Source organism: Physeter macrocephalus, chromosome 9, assembly GCF_002837175.3.
Source record: "Physeter macrocephalus isolate SW-GA chromosome 9, ASM283717v5, whole genome shotgun sequence".
In the NCBI taxonomy this organism is placed as follows: Eukaryota; Metazoa; Chordata; class Mammalia; order Artiodactyla; family Physeteridae; genus Physeter; species Physeter macrocephalus.
Genome location: NC_041222.1, coordinates 42,232,935 through 42,252,106, shown reverse-complemented (window position 1 = coordinate 42,252,106; position 19,172 = coordinate 42,232,935). Strand labels below are relative to the sequence as shown.

The 19,172-nt window shown below is 44.0% G+C and overlaps 1 protein-coding gene across 1 annotated transcript in view; it reads right to left on the bottom strand.

Annotated features, from left to right (window-relative positions):
* The window catches only part of APBA1 (amyloid beta precursor protein binding family A member 1), a 73,269-nt gene that overhangs the window by 40,481 nt on the left and 13,616 nt on the right, over positions 1-19,172 (bottom strand). The window lies entirely within an intron of this gene.

The following is a 19,172-nucleotide window of genomic DNA, read 5'->3' as shown; positions in this document are numbered from 1 at the left end:
AGCGGCCATGGCTCACGGGCCCAGCCGCTCCGCGGCATGTGGGATCCTCCTGGACTGGGGCACGAACCTGTGTCCCCTGCATTGGCAGGCGGACTCTCAACCACTGCGCCACCAGGGAAGCCCCCCAATAAGCCTCTTCAACACCCACATGCAGAAATCAGCTGCTCTGCAGTTAAGTCAAGAGGATGAGCATTAGGGTAACATCAGACACAAAGTACCCAAGCCCCACGGTCCCTGGACACAAGAAAGGTGCCCCGTGTGCCTTTAAAAAGAACACACAGAATTTTTCATTCGGCACCCAAGAGAGTTGGTGGGGACTTGCTGAGTTAGCTCTATGTCTGGCCTACTCAAAATTAATGTAGTAAAGTTTGCATGATAATTTAATGCCTTTAAATTTTCCCAGTTTTTCAAATTTGAAGAGCTTCCTTGGACATTTATGTCTATTTTTCCCCAAGTAATTTTCTCTGTCACAAAAATTTTAAAGGTCTAGTCCCTGGGGAAGCTAGAGCAGCTGCTTTCTCTTTAATTGCTTGGTTTCAGTGCCATGTATATCACCTCCGTTAAAAAAAATAAATGCTCCCAAAGTATCCCACAGTGCCTATTTCTCTAATTATTTTCTGTTGCAAATCTTCTGAAAATGGAGTCTTTGCAATGTTGTGAGCACCAGGTCATCTCCAGATGATGTGAGAAGACAGATTATCTGGAGGGTAGGCTGGGATGCAGAAGAGGCAGGTCAGACCCCACAGTAAGGCTCGATGACCAGGGCCAGGCATTCACCATAGGACACCGGAAAAGAGGCACAAATGTGACTTTTGTGGGCACTGCTCTCACCGAGGTTCTCAGGGGACCCACACCAGCCTTTATCAGGCGGCACTTCCCCTCAGACGCTCATGCCCTAGCCTTCTGCATGCAAATGAGGCCCCTTGTGCTTCCTTCTGTTTGCATGTGCCCGTTACTGACCTCCACCTAGAGAGTTCTCCCTCATTCTCTCCTTCGAAAGCACTCATCTTGCTGAAGCTTTCTCAGACTCTATTCAAGGTACCATTCTCCCCTGATGGCATGTTTCGGGTTTTGTAATTATCTGTTTATGTGTCTGCCTCCCCTCTCCCAAGAACTCTCCCGAGGGCTCTTGTCTTACTCATCTTTATAATCGAAGTTCCTAGCTTTGCGTCTTGTAAACAGTAGGGACCCAGTATACATTTGCTGAATAACTGATGTGAATGTGGTTTCCAGACTTACCATGTTTTCCAACTTGCACAGAAAGCAGTCAACCACTACTCTCTTGCGTTATTTTTAGTGATCAGTGGTAAGCCTCTTTCTGATATAAGACCTCTACGCTGTTATGTGTGGAATGTTACATCTGCATTTTGAACTAGAGAAGTGGCCTTTGCCTGTGAAGACTCAGACCTTAGCTCCAGCTAAGCTCCTTTAAAGCAAAAACTGTCCCCAAACAAGAGAGTACCCTACCTGGTGGAAGCCTACTACCTACCACACCACCGCTGACAAAGTCAAGGTGGACAAACACCTTCAGAGCAGACACAGGCTCCATGGAGCCCAAACAAAGGTGTTAACATCAATTCAACTTCTGCCTTGTTATATGCTCAAGAGTGGAGAGAAAACCAGAAATTGGATAATACTTTTTACATTTCAAAGATGTACTGGAGGCAAAATTTAACCAACAAAATGATGCAAAAAGTAAAAACTATCATTACATATTTCTGTCTGGAGTCTCATGCCTTCTGGGTTACTGAACAGATATTCAATTTTAGGCAAATGAGACCAAGGGTGGGAAGCAAATGTGGGCTTGGAAATTCACAAAGGTAAGTGCCACACAGGGTGTCTCTAGGGAGGTAGTGTTCAAAGATGACTCAACAATTCCCTGCGTTGGTAATTACAGGAGGTCTCCTTAAGCTCAACACTATGTCTTCTGCAGATTATGTTCCAGCAGATTTCCCACAGCTCTGGGGTTCCATAAAGCAGAGCTGTCAGTCTTAAGACTTAGGCTCTTCAATGCCAGGACAAGAGAGGGACAGTCCCGATCTTAGGCCTAAGGATGCAATAGCATCCCAAGGGAAAGCCAATCATTCATTTTCATTCCAACTGGACATCTCCTTGGAGCAAACTAACTGCTGGTGGTAGAGGTGAGAGACAAATAGTTCCTGGAATTTCCAGGCTATGCACGAAGGGGAGAAAAACAGTGCACAAATAATTACTATTAATTTATTCCTGCAACAGACATTTCAGTGCCTCCTTGTGTTCCTAGCACTGGGCCAGGGAAACAAAGAGGAAAGCAATGTTGTGGTTCTGTCCCCCACTCCTTTCCAGGTAGTGGGAGGAGACACGTAAAGTCAGCATCGTGGCAGGTGGCTAGGACATGAATCCATATACATAAAGACACAGGGTTGGGAGGGTGTCTCTCTGCAGAAGGGGAGGGGTGTCTGTCAGCAATGCTACATTGGGAAGGAACTGCTTCAGCTGAATCCTGAAATCTGGATGGTACTCATGCAGCAGGATGGAATGGGATAGGGAAGAGGTGGAAGGTACTAGAAGCAGAGGCAGCGAGGGAAGCACAGCTCTGCAGGGAAGGGAGAGATGAGCTGAAGGGCAGGGACCAGTCACTGGAGCCCCACTTGGTGACAAACTGCCTACTCTCTGCCCAGAGGGTATTTTCTCTGTGAGCCACTGGCCTATTGTCCTCATGGAAGAAGCACAATGTAGGCACTTCAATAACTATTTCCTGAATTAAGGTGGAAAATGTAGAGGGTTGAGGGGTTTGCTCTTCCCTTTCCCTAATCCTCTTTCATCCTTGGACATCAGCATGAAGAGAAGATTACCACCCAGAAAAGCTGACAGGATGGTAATAGCAACACCCCAAAACCATGGGTAAAGGGCCCCTGGCTCTTTCCAAACGGGCAGCGTTCTTTTCAGAAAGGCCTAAGGACTGAGGCAGGACTGAGAGCAAAGCTGTGATCTGGAGAGGCGTACAGGGATCTTGAAAGACTTTTGGAGGAATTCCAGTCAAAAGACACAAAAAAGTGAGTCTCACCTGGGCCATTCACTCATTTATTTAACGTGAAGTACAGACAGTGTCTGGGGAGCCCAGATCCCTGACTGTGCCCAAGGAGCTCCTGATCTAGCAGGGCAGACAGACCCACAAACAAATGCAGTGTGTCCTCTGTAGCAATGTCTCTGAGTCCCTGAGAAAAATAAAAGTCACCATAACATAAAAACAGCCACTGGGCTTCCCTGGTGGCGCGGTGGTTGCGCGTCCGCCTGCCGATGCAGGGGAGCCGGGTTCGCGCCCCGGTTTGGGAGGGTCCCACGTGCCGCGGAGCGGCTGGGCCTGTGAGCCGTGGCCGCTGAGCCTGCGCGTCCGGAGCCTGTGCTCCGCGGCGGGAGAGGCCACGGCAGTGTGAGGCCCGCGTACCACAAAAAAAAAACAAAAAAAAAACCAAAAAACAGCCACTAAGGAGCCGACTACTCGCAAGGTGAGTGTCCACCTTAACAGCCTCCCTCCAAAACACTAGCGTCTACCTGGTCCATGTCTTTGTCAGCTGGTCTCTGTTGACTGTTGGGACCATCTGGCATTTCTAGGCAAAACCAAAACAAAACAGCAACTGCACTGCAGAGCAGAAGTGCAAATACTGCAAAAATAAATAAAGAAAAAGCAGAATCTCAGAAAGTTGAAGGTGGCAAAGTTGGAGAACTGCTCAAACCCACTATGGACCATTGAAAAGTTGGTGGAGTTACACCAGTTAACAAATAAGAGAAAAATGGAAGGATGACAATGTTAGAGGTGCTTTAAAAGAGCATGATCAGAACATCTGATAATAAAGAGAGGCCCGTGGGGAAACAGTCTTTAAATCTTTTTGCTGAAATGGTCCTCTTTATGATTGAAAGGACTGTTTCTGATCATGCTGTGCAAGTCACGTGTGAATTGAAGGCAGTTCTTCTATTGCATGATTCAATGATTTTTTTTGAGAAAAATTACAACTCCCCAAGTCAATACTTCTCTTCTAAGCTCATACAACTCAGTAACAAAAAACCAAACAACCCAACTGAAAAATGGGCAGAAGATCTAAATACACATTTCTCCAAAGAAGACAGATGGCCAATAGGCACATGAAAAGCTGCTCATCATCGCTAATTATTAGAGAAATGCAAATCAAAACTACTGTGAGGTACCACCATCATTAAAAACTCTACAAATAGCAAATGCTGAAGAGGGTGTGGAGAAAAGGGAACCCTCCTACACTGTTTGTGGGAATGTAAATTGGTGCAGTCACCATGGAAAACAGTATGGAGGTTCCTTAAAAAAATAAAAACAGAGCTACCATATGATCCAGCAATCCCACTCCTGGGCATATATCCAGACAAAACTATAATTCAAAAAGATACATGCACCCCTATGTTCATAGCAGCAAGATTCACCATAGCCAAGACATGGAAACAACCTGAATGTCCACTGACAGATAAAGGGATAAAGAAGATGTGGTACATATATGTGGTATGTACCATACCATTCCATGTATATGGAATACTACTCAGCCAAAAAAAGAATGAAATAATGCCATTTGCAGTAACATGGATGGACCTAGAGATGATCATACTAAGTGAAGTAAGTCAGAAAGACAAAGATAAATATCATATGATATCACATATGTGGAACATAAAATATGACACAAATGAACTTATCTACAAAACAGAAACAGACTTACCGACATAGGAAACAGACTTGTGGTTGCCGAGAGGGAGAGAGAGGGAGGGAGGGATGGATTGGGAGTTTGGGATTAGCAGATGCAAACTATTATATATAGGATGGACAAACAAGGTCCTACTGGGATCAGGGACAGGGAACCTATATTCAATATCCTGTAATAAACCATAATGGAAGAGAATATGAAAAAGAATATATATGCATAAAAATCACTTTTCAGTGTAGCAGAAATTAACACAACATTGTAAATCAACTATACTTCAATAAAATAAATGAAAAAATACTTCTTCTCTAAGAATTCACATATAGATGAAATTATAACCAACATGTTGTTAGTCAAAAGATAAACTAAGCTTATGCTTGTAATTTTTTAGTACTGTCTTTCAAGGTAAAGTTCTAATCAAATCCCTTTCTCCCCATTCTTACTTGAAACTTTGGTCTTTGTTGTAAGTGAATTAATTTTAAGTAGGTCTTTGAAGGTACACTTACGTAGGGATCCTTTGGGACACCCCTCCCTCTCCTCTGGTGGTTAAAATGTGACATGACAGCTGCTATGACAGGCAAGAGCAGGAGGGAGGAGACACCATCTGGGTCAAAGAAGGCTTCCAGTGGAGAAGACACAGCCTTTCCTGCCACAGTGTCTGGGACTTGGAAGGCCTTGCACAAAGCTTGTTGGTTGGCAGAAGTTAAAAAAAGAAAAAAAAAAATCAATTCCTAAGACACTGGGTCTAGTCTTCAAAGCCACCATGATCTGGCTTTCCAATATTAGGGTCTATTTTCAAAAGTATAGGTGATTACAGGGAACACAAGTTAACATTTCTCCTTTGAAAAAGACTGGCGTTTTATTCTGTATTGTGGCAGAACAAGTAAAATTGCAACTGAGGTTTCAGTATACTGAAGGGGTTAAGTGCTCAAGCCCTAGCATCTGGCAGAGCTGAGTGTGATTCTGGCTTTACCACTCACAGCTGAGACCCTGAGCAGGTTCCCAACCTCTCTGATTCTCCTGACAATTGAGGAAAACAGTAATTACCTGCCTCTTGGGATTGAGGTGAGGATTAATCGGTGACAAAGCACACAGAGGGTCAGCTCAGTGCCTGGGCACACACAATGCACTCAATCAATATTTGATAAGTCTTTTAAGATTCCAACAGTAACAAAAGTGATTTCACCTCTATGGGAGAGTGTTCACAAGGAAAACACATACCCATGGGGGTGTTTTCTTCATCTCGTTTCCTTCCTTATTAACATTTTATTCATGAATAAAATTAAAAAGCACACAGAAGGCTCTATAAAAATCATACCACAAAGACTTTAAGTTAATTTATAAGCCCCAAGACTCTTACTGTTATACTGGCAAGAATAGCTCATTCCTGGTTATGGCTGGGGGGTATACACGATGGCTGTATGCAATTTGTGACATGCCCACAGTCTCCCATTCAAGGTAGCGCATCAGAATATGAGGGGTGAGCATGATGCTATTATGGTGACTGACTTACAAAAGAGAATCGTGTGCATATGCATTGCTCTAGTGTTAACTGAGAACACAGCTTATGTATAACCATGACACACCGAGATACTCCACTGTTTAGGACACCTGGTCAAAGACCCCAGCCAGCTCTAGCCAAGTTTAACGAGTCTCAGTACCTGTGGATCCAAGTACACATTCCTTCCAAGGGAACTCAGTGACAAGAATTTCACTGCAACGAAGGCTAGATATGGAGCAACTCACAGAACCTGAGAATAAGTTTTTTTTTTAAGGTCACCAAGCAGTCGACATACTATATGTGACCCAAACACTAAGAACTCATGAACCTTCTTCACCAGTGTTACGGACTGTGTCCCCCTCAAACATATATATTGAAACCCTAGCCCCCAGTGGGATGGTATTAGGAGGTGGGGCCTCTGGGAGGTAATTAGGTCATGAGGGTGGGGCCCTCATGAAAGTGATTAGTGCCTTTATAAGAGAGATACGAGAATGTGCTTCCTCTTTCCCTGCTCTCCACCCTGTGAGGACACAGCAAGAAGACGGCCATCTGCAAACCAGGAAGAGAACCCTCACCAGAAGCTGACCATGCTGGTACCCTGATCTCAGACTTCCCAGACTCCAGAACTGTGGGGAATAAATTTCTGTTGTTTAAGTCACTGGGTCTATGGTATCTTGTTACAGCAGCCCAAACTAAGACATCCAGAGGCTTCTCACTAAACACCTATTTACTCTCATTTTTAAAGACAGTTTTAACAAGCTCTGAGCAATTCACTCCTCAGTTCAAAAACTTTAGTGGTTCCTTTTTGCTTAAAGAATAAATCTTAAGACTCTTTACCTTGGCACTCAAGGAATCCAAGGATTGGCCTTAATTTCTTTACCATTTTCTACCCTTCCAGTTCCTATTCTCTGTTGTCAAGCCAAACTGAACTCCTTTCTGTTCCCTGTATATAACCTGTGAGTTTCTGCTCAGAGCCTTTGTTGATGCTCTTGTCTGAACTCCACATGTCCACCACACACCAAAGGCCCATTTCAAATGTTAACTCTTTCATGAAGTCTTTCCAATTCTCTTAGGTGAAAGGAATCCCTCTCCTATGAGAGCTGCTTGTATTTTATCTGTGCCATTCTTATGGTGTATCACTTTCTCCCTTATATTTTATAAAATTCTAATGCTATTGAATAATCTTTTAATTACAGTATTTTAATAAGCACCATGAAGGCAGGATTTATGATTAATTTACATTTTCTTCTTCAAGTGCTTAATACGGGATTCCCCATAAAATATACAACGTGAGTTCAATAAGTGTGTTGAATACATGGAAGGATGCATGAACACCAATCCTCTAGTATCAGAGGAAAAAGGACACAAAAAGGAAACAGGTTTATATACACAGTAGATTCTGGACACATGCAGCATTGCACTTAGGTGCCCATGTGGAAGTTTGTACCCACATAGAGCTAGAGTTCTTGTCCATATATTTTTTTTTAATTTTACTGAAGTACAGTTGATTTACAATGCTGTGTTAATTTCTGCTGTATAGCAAAGTGATTCAGTTATACATTTTTAATTCTTTTTCATATTCTTTTCCATTATAATTTATCACAGGATATTGAATACAGTTCCCCATGCTATACAGTAGGAGTTTGTTGTTTGTCCATCCTATACATAAGTTTGCATCTGCTAATTCCAAACTCCCAATTCATCCCTCCCCCCACCCTCCTACCCCTCATCATCCACAAGTCTGTTCTCTATGTCCGCTCTTTACTCTTTTTTTTTTAAGGCTGTAGCTATCTATTTTACATTTGGTAGTATATATATGTCCATGCCACTCTCTCACTTCATCCCCGCTTCCCCTTCCCCTTCCCCATGTCCTTAAGTCCATTCTCTACGTCTGTTTCTTTATTCCTGTCCTGACCCTAGGTTCTTCATAACCAGTTTTTTTTTTTTTTTAGATTCCATATATATGTGTTAGCATACAGTATTTGTTTTTCTCTTTCTGACTTACTTCACTCTGTATGACAGGTAGCTGTATTTTAAGTTTTTTAAGGAACCTCCATACTGTTCTCCATAGTGGCTGTATCAATTTACATTACTACCAACAGTGTAGGAGGGTTTCCTTTTCTCCACACCCTCTCCAGCATTTGTTGTTTGTGGACTTTCTGATGATGGCCATTCTGACTAGTGTGAGGTGATGCCTCATCTTTACTAATTCTTGATCATGGTCTGTCTCCCTTCTTCGGCAGATTCTGCTTGCACGTCTGCACCCTCAGATGATTAGAACAGTCTTGCAGACCCAGCTGGAACAAGTGTGCTCAAAGGTGGGATTTCATAGACTGTAATCAAGCATTTGGTCATTCAAGTCCTGTCCAGCCTGAACATTCTGGTTCCATTCCCTTTTCTATATGGACTTTCAAAGGCGGGGGCATTAGCCAGGGCAGGCCACCGTACATACTCTAGTCTTCCTGGTAAACTTCCATTTCGGGGGCTGTATGGAGCGTCTGTGCTTCCAGTGTCCTCACATAGCTTTTTCACTATGCACATTGGTTTAAACAGTGTAATCCTTTTTCTCAAGTAAATGTACGTTGTTTTCCTCACCGATCTAAGGTGTTTTAAATTAAGCTACTCCATGTTACAATTATTCAAAAAAAACCAAATATATGATTAGTTTCTCCTTGCTCCAAGATATGTTTGTGCTTCTGAAAATTGAAACTGCTGAAGAAACCCATAATTATTCACTCTCAATTCGAACTATATTATCAATGCACGTTTGTATTTCCTCAATGTGGTGAAGCAGGAAAGTTAGCATAGGCATTGTAGGGGCATAATTATGTCATTAAAATGATAATAGCCTGGGTCTAATGAAGCGTTTTATATACACATTTATAATGGATTCAGTTAATAAAAATGGAACATTTTGAGATAATTGTCAGAATATTCTATTTCCATCCTCTTTTCCCCCAGGGAAAATGCTCCCATTCCCATCTCCAAGTCTGTTAATCCCATGGCAAGGCTGTAGTGTGAAGATCCGGCCCACCTCGTAGCTCAGAGAGATCCTTGCACTGCAGCAATCTCCTCAGATAGAGGCTGCTTTCATCTTGGGGGGACCACACAGATCACTCATTTTATCACCATCTAAAGGGCTCCAAGCTTCTGAAACCATGTTCTTAAAGGCAAAAAAGAAAAAAAAAAAACCCACAAAACTGACTAGTTAACTATTAACTAGAGTCATCCCTGCAAGGTGGGATAACTTACCTGATAAAGTTGATCTATAAACCGATGTTATCTTTTCCCAAAAATAGCCTCACTGTATTTATTGGAAAGGTATTACAACTTGTGATGGACTCATTTATGGAGGAAGCCTGCTATTCATTTCTCCATCTAGGTCCATATTCCCTGATGATTCTCCTACACTGGCATCCTCAGGCCACATTGAATGGCGAGAAGAAAACCAAAGTGACTTTTAGTTTGTATTAAGAGATGCAGCTAAGAGCACAATATTTGCTGTAATAACACACTGTCTGCTAAGAACAATAATAGCTACCATTTGCAGATGGATTACTATGTGCCAGGCACTGTACAGGGTTCATTATGCCCATTAGTTCATTTATTAGCAAAACAGTTCCTAATGTGCAAGGCACTAATCTCCATTCAATTTCATTAGCATCATGGAAGCAAAAGACACAACATAGAGCCAAGAATTAGAGGCTACAGTGCCCAAAGGAACTCATTTTCGTAGCAAGTAACAATGCCACGCTGATGGAGAGGAAGCACAGTGCACATCTTTCTGAGTGATCAAACAGCCTTTTTTCTTTTCAGGTCATCTTGGACTTGTGAGCAACAGGCAAACCTGATTACATCTCTTCCCGTCCTATTCCTATTCCAGCTCTGTTCACTTACTCCTACTATCAAGGGAAATGCGGAGAACTCACAATCTGACAGGACTAGGAGAAGGAAACCAAGAGCAAAGCAGCAAACATAATTTTGAAGCCCGAGGATCCACCTACCTCGTCTTCGTGACACTCAAATTGGTACATCCAAAAATTCTCCATCTTTACTGGTATTCTTTGGGTAGAAGGGCCAGCTCTTGTGTGTCCACTTGTGAGCTGAGGCTAACTCCTGACCTCAGTGTGTGTCTGATGGATTGTTTCTAGTGGTGTTAGATGCTCCCTAGTCAATAATGCAACTTGTAACAGGAGATGTGACCACATCCCAGGGTGTCTGACCCAGCTGCATTAACTAACCCCTGGGTGCCCAATGTCCCTGGCAGTCGTGCGTCACTGGTGGAGCATCATTACCTGAGGTTTCTGAGAAGGGGCAGACGTACCCCTTCTGGCAGTGATGCCTACTATTTCTGGGGAAAATAAACTCGGTTCTGAGATGCTACCAGAAATTTTCACACACTTTATAAACTGTGCTACGTTTACAGAAACTGTGAAAAAAGCATCTAGTTCATGTGGATGGAAGGAGCAGGAACTGGGAAAAAGAGGTTCTATTAAAACCTGCGTCAGAATGCACCTGGGCACGTGGCTAGCCAGGGCCTGGGTCTCTGGGGGCACAGGATGCTGAAAGTGGACCGTCCCTACCTCTTCACATTTGCTGAACATTCTTGTGCTCTAACATCCTTGCACTGCAATCTGAATAAGGGGAAATGGCAAGCCAGATACACAAACACAAAAAGAAGCTGTCCCCAGGGTCGGCATGGTTTGGCCCAAACCAATAGGTAATCCCAAACCGGGTTTGAGAGCTGGACCAGGTCTGTGGTTCTCAGAAAAAGTCAAGACAAATATGGGTGGAACTGAGCTGGAGGGAACTAACGGAAACAGAGGTGGGCAGGGTAGTTCTGAAGCCTGACGACAGGAAACAGACAGAGAGACCTCCCAGAGCCAATGTACCTCTTAACCAGCCATGGCAATGGGGGAAGCACGTGGGTGCATGAGACGTGAAAGGCACAGAACATTCAAGACACTCGTTGTAACGGATGGCTTCGGCCTTCTTTCTCACCTAACTCTTCATGAGACATGCTGACAGGTCTCTCTCCCTGAGTCTACCTGATCAATTGTAATAGAGTCAAAAGGTAGAAAAAAGAGAAGCAAAGGACCTGAATAATCCACAGCTGGAAAACCCACCCATGCTAAGTGACAGTTTCCTGTGCTGTGGACAACTCTGCAGGCCAGACCAGAGAGAGAGGGTCCTCGGGCACTTCTCTGTCCCTCTTCTCTTGTTCTTGTGTTTCTGACCACTCTGCGTGCAGCCAGATTGTACCTACTATAATCTGGGTCGTCGGATTGCAATTCCTGTGGCTGTCAGCCCCATTCAAGGAAGCTTTTTCAAAATGGTGGGCAGTGCAGGAGGTATTTCTTCTGAATTTACAGCACTGGGCATCTCTCAAAACACTGTCTTCTTTCCATGAATTAGTTAAAAGATAAAAAGCCTCTGGGTGTTGACTCTCAAGTGTCCAAATTAAATAGCCCCTACCACTGAACTCTCCCTGGCTCATGTGTGAAGCCATTTTCTCCATTATCACTCTTAAAAATTGCTTTGGCTTGGATTCATGAGCCACTCAGGCCAGACTGGAGCCATCAGAATCTTCACTGCTGCTGTGGAAAGCTTGTAATTTTTTCAGTTATTAACCGGAGAACCACTATCACATATAAGACTGAAAATCACCAGAGAGACTGCAAAGAAAACAGACCTTCTGGAAAGTTACAGAAAGCATCTACACACAGTGTTCTGTTTGTGCAACAGAATCCAGAATTCCTCCCCTGGCTCTCCTCATTCTTTCCTTCCTTTTAATGTTCAACCTCCACCTGAAACCTGCTTAATTATTCACCACGGCCTTCTCCATGCCTCATCCATAATGGATAACACCTGCGACCGAAAACCGCCCTCCCCGCCACCCCACAGCAAGACAGCAGTTGAGATGGGAGCATAAAGAACAGGAGCCACACCCCACAGCTGAGGGAGAAGTCAAGGCACCAGGATGCCAGCCAGCCTCTAGGCCTGTTCTCTCAGCACCAGCAAGACCCCTTAACTTGGTGCCTCTCTACCTCCTTTTGCGTCATGGCGTACAGAGAGATGACAGCATTGGGACAGCACGCTGGGTCACCTGGAGAGGGTCTGGAGCCCCGAGTGAAGCTGCCGGAGTTGAAGGCAACGTAGCCGGTGGTCCAGGCCGCCCCTGTCTCCAAAATCCAGGGGGATCATTGGCACAGTGATTGAAAGCTCTGCCTTAGCTTATGAAGGCCCCTTTACAGAAAACTCTCTGGGCTCTGGAAGTCCCTTGAGAATAAAGTTAAAATCCTTCTACTTAAGAATCCATGTGGTCATGCGTGTTCCTTCAGGACAAAATCCTTCCTCTTTCCCATTTCCACAGGCCCTCCTGAGCCCTAACTTGCTCTGACATAGCCGCCCGCTTCACCTCTGTGCTGGCTCACACCCCGATTCCCTTTTTCACCACTTTGCCTTCATTCTCTGTCAGTCACGTCAGGATCTGTAGATCTGCCCATTCCCAGCCAGACAACAAAATTCATACAGCCTAGGAGCTGGGAATGGTGACAAGGTCTGCTGGGGGGAGGAGGAGGCCAGCAGTTGCTGTGTCCTCAGGCTTTAAGCCCAGCAGCTCTTTGCTGGCACAAGGTAATGACAAGACGCCAAATGTGGTAGGTGGGCTTCTCGAGTGGCCCCTGTGACCCCCAGCTTCTGGTATTCAGACCCTTGTGTAATCCCCTTCCTGGGGAGGGAGTGTGGGCTAGTGACTTACTCTAAGCAACGGTAAAATACAGCAAAGGTGATGGGATGTCATTCTGTGACGGGAAGTCACAGTCTTTTGTAACCCATCTTGCTATCAGACTCAGCCTTCTCATCCGGCACACTTTATTAACACAAGCTGCCGTGGAGAAGAGTGCCCAAGTGGCAAAGAACCTAGGAGGCCTGTGGCCAAGAGTCATTTGGGAACTGAGGTCCTCAGTCCAACAGCCCATGAAGAGCTGAATCCTGCCAACAAGTGCATGAGCTTGGGAACAGGGCTTTCCCCAGGTGAGCCTTAAGGTGACTACAGGCCACTGACACCTTGACTGCAGTCTCTGAGAGGCCCCAAAGCAGAGGACCAGTTAAGCCATGCCAGATTCTCGACCAAAGAAACTGTAAGATAATCAACATGGCTTGTTTTATGCCACTAAGCTTTGGGGCAATTTTTTTTTTTTACACAGCAGCAGATTTTACACAGCTAAGACACTAAAGGCGGCTGCAGAGGAAAGTCTCAAGAACAGAGAAGACCTGAGGTCTGGCTGAGGGCTCAGTAAAGAACTAGCCTCGAACAGATCATAAAGTCTGCACAGGTAGGCACTGTGTCTGTTTTAGCCAGAGCCTGCATCTCCATGGCTGCTGTATCCCTGGTGTCTTGCATGGTGCCTGAGCTATAGAAGGAACTCGAAAGTATTTGTTAAATGAGTGGATGATAAGTAGAGAGACTTCCAATTTGTGATGAGATAAAGTAGTCACACACTCTTTGGTTCATTGACAAAACTAAGAATAGTGTGGCTATGTGGCCAAGCCCTATTTCTTACTCATAGACAGTGTCCTATATGTAGCTTGTACTCTATTAAACCCAAAAGTGTTAGCAAGGGAACAACTGTAACAGCTCAATCCAATCACTTTATGACAATTTGCATGGCAGATGGTTGAGAGCACATTTATTCCTCTGATATCATTCGTCTAAGACGAGGTTTCCTATTGGCGTCTGAGTTCTATTTAGCAAAATATCCTGGGGCCCATTTTTGCTGGCCTGACAGCAGATCCTTTGGTTCTAAAGTTATGCTTCTGGATAAGTTTCTGGGATGTTAACCTAGAGGGTCTGCCAGCCCCCCTTTTCTAAACAGTATGAACCATATAACAGAACAAAGTTGGTTTTAGAGCCAATACTGGGATACTGGTATACTCTTCCATAGCAGGCCAGGAGAACACTCTGCGTTAAGGATGCTTGGGGTCTAGTCCTTTTCAAGCCACAAAAGGACACAGAATGGAGCTGACTATGCTAGGAAAACTCTCCTCCCTGCCCCCCACCTGCCAAGAATACATCACATTCCAGCTAGGAACTGATCTACTCAGGGAAATCAGGCCCCAACAGAATACATATTCATTCTAAAGTCTGTCTGCTTGACTGCAGATCTCATTTCAACTCCATCCTTTGCTATTCAGATCCTGGAAAAACTATGGCTGGCCAGAGCTCCCTAAGGAAAGTGGATTGGCAAAAGGACCTCTCAGAGAAGGATACCTTAACAAGAATCCTTCATGAAAACAGAATCCTTCAGCAGCAAAAACATTTTTCTCTTTTTGGTCAAAAACGGTTCTTTTCATTCACCCCTGTAAGCTTGACAACACAACCATAACAGGATAAGATGCTGCCAACAAGCCTTAATGCATAGCATGTACACCTGACCTTGGTCAGGAGTTTCCTAGCAACAACAACAAAAATCCATGTGGGCTGATGTTGAATTCAGGATAGAGGGAAAGGGAGAGAGGATGGGGGTAGGTGATGTCAAGGAAACCAAGGCCCAGATGAAGCCAGGATGCTTCTCCACCCTCATTACATCATCTTTCTCCAAAAAAAAAAAAATAATAATAAAAAGAAGGTGGGCACAAAAGTGCACATGATCAGGGCAGATGTTAACATCAAGCCCTTACACTTCCCAGGATTTTAGCACTATCTCCCTCTCAGCAGGAAAGTGGCTGGTTTCTGACTAAGAAGTGTTAGTGCCGAAATGGTTTCCTCCCTCAAAATACTTTCACCAACTGGTCTCTGGAACAGGGGATGCCAATAAAAGGTAAATGTTAATGTTAAGGGGGTGGTGCATACTGCCATTATCACTAGTTAGCAGTTTAGTTTGACTTAATCAGACCAGCCCTGCAAAACAAAAGCTGATACTACGGTGTTGCTCAAAGTGGAACTGGACACCCCAGGTTATTCAGAGTGCCTGACCAGATGTGAGTGCTGGGGGAAGCAGAAGGGCAACAACACCAGGCTGCAGAAAGTGAGGAAGGGGTGCTAACAGCCAACTCCTCTAATTCAGTTTGCCACTGACCAACCCTAAATGTTAAGTGAGTTTTGACCTACTAAGGCAACTAATACACCAAACTTGTCATTCTGATTTCACATTTCCACGGAGGACTCAATATCTGCAAAACCATTTTCGCTCAGCCATTCTGGGAAATAAATCTGATAACATTTTACTGATGAGGAAACTGAATCTGAGGAAGAAAGGAGGTGACCAACTCAACGTAGCTGCAGCAGATCAACGATAGAGCGAAGATTTACGTATAATGAATGCTTACTGAGCATCAGCGTTGTGTGCCTTCCTCCGAGTTACAAGAGGAGGAAAAGACACTACGCCTTCAATAGACTTGACAGTGGCTTACAGAGGCAATAGGCTAATGCACGTGAGACAAGCAGAAAGACAGACAGTAAAGAATCCAGTTTTAAACTGTAGTTTGCAGTTTAAGTTGGTGGTTACCAACTTTGACTGGGCCTCAGAAATACTGATGATAGGGGCTTCCCTGGTGGCTCAGTGGTTAAGAATCCGCCTGCCAATGCAGGGGACACGGGTTCGAGCCCTGGTCTGGGAAGATCCCACATGCCGCGGAGCAACTAAGCCCGTGTGACACAACTACTGAGCCTGCGCTCTAGAGCCCGCGAGCCACAACTACTGAGCTCGTGTGCCACAACTACTGAAGCCCGCGTGCCTAGAGCCCGTGCTCCACAACAAGAGAAGCCACTGCAATGAGAAGCCAGCGCACCGCAACCAAGAGTAGCCCCGACTCGCTGAAACTAGGGAAAGCCTGCGTGCAGCAACGAAGACCCAATGCAGCCAAAAATAAATATAAATAAATAAATTTAAAAAAAAAAAGAAATACTGATGATTAAGAACCAACCTCCAGAGATTTTAATCAGGAAGTTTGAAATCTGGAATCTATCCATTCAAAGACTGGGGCCCTGACTGCACTGAATACGAATGTGATCTGGTCAGAAGTGAGAGCCAGTGTGGTAAGGAGTCGGGTATGGAGGCAAGTCCGCATAAACAGAAGCAGATGTAGAATTTGTAAGTACAAGCCCAATGAGTAAGCCAATGCAGGGCGGGATCGGGGTCGGGGGGGTCCTTACATGCCAAAGGCGCCATCTGGTCTCGGTCCAGTGGGATCTGCCTAGTCATACCTGAAATCACATGAGGAAATTACTGCCTGGAGGAATCTGTCTCTGCCCAAGACAAAGGGTGTAGACATCTTGGATAATTTGCCCTCCAAAGCTGTGAAATGTGTCAAAGACCATGATTGGTAGGTCAAAGCTGCTGGGTCACATAACCCAGCTATTTTCAGCTATTCTGTCTGTGGAAACTGAGGCCAAAATGCCCAGCCCGGCTCCAAACCTCCTTCAATCCATTCCCAGACTTCGTCCATTTTTGATGTCCCACTGGCAGGATGTGACCAACTAAAGAGGTCAACCAGGCACACCAAGTGGGCAGCTGAGTGCCCGTTGTCTTACTGTGCAAAACAGCAGGAGAGAGAAATTGCCAGTGGGACTCTTCAGGAGAGTGAATTGGCCTTTGTCAAAAGAAAACAACATCCTCGCCATGGCTGCTCTCCAGTGAAAAACTGTGTTTCAAAGAAAGTGGATTGGCAAGCTACATCTTTGTATTAAGAACATGTTGTCAGTTACACCTGTAATGGGAACATTTCCCATTTTGAAGATGATCACATTTACAGATAAATCGCATTTCATAATTCCATGGGCCCAGGATTTAACTGGGTTACATATGGAATTCAATTATCTATGATCTATCTGCTCCCCTCCCTGCACCTTCCCTTCCTCCCCTGTACAGCCCCAGTCCACTGACAGAAAATACCGAGAGCGTACAGCTGGGAGAACTGACACAGTGGTTTCTAAAGACTCCTGGGAAGTTTCCTGAGCTCCAACTTATTAAGCGAGCATGTGAGACACCCAAACCGTGGCCCTGTGTGCTGCGTTTCTACCTGGAAAGTGATAACAAAACGCTCTCTGGCAAAATCATGCAGTTCCTTCAATGCGGTTCTCCCCAAATTTCTTGGCACAGCTTCACGTACACACTGACTAGTGAGACAATCCATTAAAAAGTTGAGCAAGATTCCTCTTGGGAGTGCGGTCAGGTCAAGAGAAAAAAACTGGAGCCTGGGGGTTAAAAAAAATCAATCTTTCCCATCACGTATCTTCATTCCACGGAGCACAGAGAATTGGAGACCTCGCGTTCTGCTGTGCAGATCATCAGACTGGTTTGTGCCGGTGATTCCAATATGGTGATGGTCTGATGACAGTGGGGAGATACCTGCCTTGCCCTGTAAACAGGGCTGGTCGGGAGCTGAACTGACAGGTGATACTCGAAAGGTGAGTTAAAATAATCAGGAATACTTCAAATCCAGGAGGAGTGAGCAAAAGCACACATTCTCCTACCTCCTTTGGTTTTTTCATGATTGAAATAAATTACATATTTGCTCTCTGATAGGGACTTCCAGGTCAAGCCTTTTCATTTCCAAGTTGTAACAGTAAGATTATTACATGTTTAAAAACATTACCCTGGTCACATCAGGTCCTCATAGTTCACAGAAAAGTGAATTTTTTTAATTGACAACACAGTTCTGTTATTTAGAGCATTACTCCCCATTGCTAAGGATATGGCCATTTACGGCTGACCCTAAGTTGCAGAATGGGCCATTATATGTTTCCTACCATGGCTTATGGCACCTTGAAAACATTTCATTTTTAAAGTACAGACCATTAACCTAAGTGAGTATATAAACCTGAGGAGAAATTAATGCATCCACTTTGACCTCAGCAAACATCATTCTCACTGCAGCTATTCGTATTCTGGCTGCCATCCTTCCCATGTATGTTCAGCAGTTTCTAAACTCTAAGCCCATTATCAAACCCACAGTTCCTGAACTCTTCAGGTTATTCACTGTCAAGATGCAAATCCACTTACCAATTAGGGTTCTTCACCTTAAGCAGTACAGCCCTATCCTTGACCTACTTTTCACCTCTTAACTCTTATGTGTGTAATATAAGCCAAATGCAAGTGTGTATGCTTAGTACATACACAAACACAGCATGAAATTAAAATGAAAAACTCAGGACACTCAGCTCACCATATAACAGTTAATAAAGCAGTCACTTTCTATAAATTGTGCACATAATATACAGAAGTGTTTGGCTTTCTCTGTTTTTTCAAGAAAATGGACGATAACATTGAGACAATCCCTTTGTACAGTTAGTGATCTCTAAATAACGATTCCAACTCTTGTTTTTTTAACAACGCAAAGAGATACAGAAATAGAGTTTTAAAAGTCAAACAGTACTATATGGCTTATGGCAAAAACTGAAGTCCTTTTCCCTACTCCTCCCCACCCCCTTTTAGCATTTCTTCTGGTATTTACTTCCACATCATAAATACCGTGTTTACACTGCCTCTCCTTGATTTTTCAATTGCAGACATTATTTCTTGGCTTTTACTATAAAAGACTAGGATTTACCTATTTTATACTATACCTTTCCTTATCCTCTCAATATTACCATTTTTGGTTAATCAATATTCAGTGTTTGCACGGCTGAGGACTATGCACGTGGTACTCCCTGAGACGCATGCATTACATTGTTGCATTTCGCGCCTGCATAACAATTGTTTTTAGTGAGGTAAATAGCTGCATTGTTTTTCCATTTGCTTAGTTTTCTGTATACTGATCAATAATTTATGCCAAACTCTCTGAGACAATCTGATTCCTCTCAGTACAAACATTAGAAAATCTCAGATGGAGACAAGATGGAGTAAAAGGACTTGAGCTCACCTCTTCTTACAAAAACACCAAAATCACAACTAACTGCTGAACAAACATCAACAACAAAAAACCCCCCCTGGAACCTACCTAAAAAGATACCCTACATTCAAACACAA